The sequence below is a fragment of the Aptenodytes forsteri genome, unplaced genomic scaffold (assembly GCF_000699145.1).
Source record: "Aptenodytes forsteri isolate BGI_AS27 unplaced genomic scaffold, ASM69914v1 Scaffold255, whole genome shotgun sequence".
In the NCBI taxonomy this organism is placed as follows: Eukaryota; Metazoa; Chordata; class Aves; order Sphenisciformes; family Spheniscidae; genus Aptenodytes; species Aptenodytes forsteri.
In genome coordinates this window covers 5,827,296-5,829,301 of record NW_008794888.1, presented here as the reverse complement: position 1 = coordinate 5,829,301, position 2,006 = coordinate 5,827,296, and positions in this window count along the sequence as shown.

Genomic DNA, 2,006 nt, shown 5'->3' with positions numbered 1-2,006 from the left:
CGGCGGGTAGGGGGGGGGGTTATCGACGGGTCGGTAACGACCGGATCTGTCCCTGCGGTGGAGAGACCGTTGGCCGCACGTTAGGCGCCTAGGAGGGATCGGTTCCTCAGGTAGCGTCCTGGTGCCTCGCGGTCACCTCTGCCTGCTGGAGCTTCGCAGCAAACCCACCTAGTCCCCGTCCGTGGTCTCGTCTGCTTTAAAGGAGGGGTTTTTCGTATTTTTCTGTAGCGTTTCGGGTCATCTTCCACAGCGACGCGGGAAGACACCCTCAGGAGCATGGGGAGTAGAGCCCGAGCCAGGAGAAGTCAGTGTAATGCTCTAAAGGTGTCATAAATAGCAGAGAAAGCTGCTGGTGTTCTCCTGCCAGGGACCCGCGGGCGGAGAATCTTCTCTCCAGGCGTGGACTTTGTCGGGAAGAGGCCGTGAAGGCTGAGATGATACCTAACATAGCCATTTTGTGCTAAAATGCCTTTATGGTGGGTTTTTTTTTTCACTTAAAATCGCCCTCAATAAGCTCAGTATTGGTTATTCAGTTGACACAGAGCACAGCCAACATTATTTTCCTTTCTATCTCACAGTGAAGTGACAGAGCGTCTTTGTCCATTGCAGGTGATTTTAACCAGCGCTGATGTGCCCAGGAGCATGTGTGTGCACGTTCAGTGTCTTTCCAGGCATCTCCTCTGTCCTTTTCAATAGAAGAGATGTTTGAAAGTATATCTCAATTTTGTCCTGTTATTTTTGCCTTAGGGGAGATGGCTAATGTGAGAAAAGAGTGAGAAAAAAATTTAAAAAGAGACACATATAAGTAAAGTGGGAGGATCATTGAGTCTATTTTGGTTTTCTCATTTGTTAAACGGTTTTATTTACTTTTCCTAAAACATGTTCTAAGGTTTAATACTTTAAATCAGAGACAATTGTAAGATAACATCTTTATCCTGAAGTTCAGCGTGTTTCAAAGGAAGCTGTATACCCTCCTTTTAAGTGTAGGGAAGGGGAGGCATAGAGAAGTTAATGATGTGTCCAGACTCATTCAGCAAAGGGTGACAAGACAGGAATGGGCTTCTGCATGGTGACTTAGGCCCATGAGGTAACTGTTAGACAAAGCTGCCTTCCAGGTGGGTTAATAATTGCAGAATACTTTAATATTTTAAAGCACAATATTACTTTCTGGAGGCAAAATGTGAAGCACTGTGGGTGACACTGCAAGAATTCCCCCCCCCACCCCTTTTTAATTATCTTCCACAATCTGGAGACTCCACAGATCCCCATTAACTGTCTCTGGCTGCCCTACATATCTTAGGCAGGCTGTATCAGAGCGATCATTAATTAATCCCAGGGAGAAGCACTCATCTGTGCTAGTGAAGTAGATCTTCATATTCCAACTTGCCTGCCGTCCCGACTAAGCCGCAGGCCACCAAGGAAAATCCAGTGGGCCTCTCTGCTCGTATGACTTGCTTGATTTCAGTGTTCTTCCCAGAGAGCACTATCAAATTATTTTTCTTCCCTATCAGGATAAATTGCTTGGTGTTTGGAATTTCTCAGTAGCCATAGAAATGCCATAAATAAGGGGCTGAACGTGTGAGTTAAGGTTCTGTGAGTGAGGGTGGGAGGAGGAAGGGGAAAGGCATAAAAACTGGAGAGTAAGGAGGCGAGAAAAGGAGACATCCATTCTTTGGCATTCAATGGAGGGTAGCCCCTTCTGGTGCAAAATTTATCCACAGAGAACAGAGCTGAGATAACCAGTGCTCACAGATATTTTCAGCAAGGCAATGGCTTCTTTTCACTGTTGTGTGGGTTGCCTTTGAACCAAGGATTCAAAGTGTACCTTTGTGTGAATCGATTTTACTCCAGTGATTGAAATTCAAGATTATTTAAGCTGAAAAGAAGAAAATCTTATTAACTGAAATCAATTTTAATCTTCGCCTACGCTTGTACTTTCTTATTTGCAAAGGAATTTTCTTTTATTGGTAGCATTAAAACATGTTGGTCTGTCACTACATGCAGCT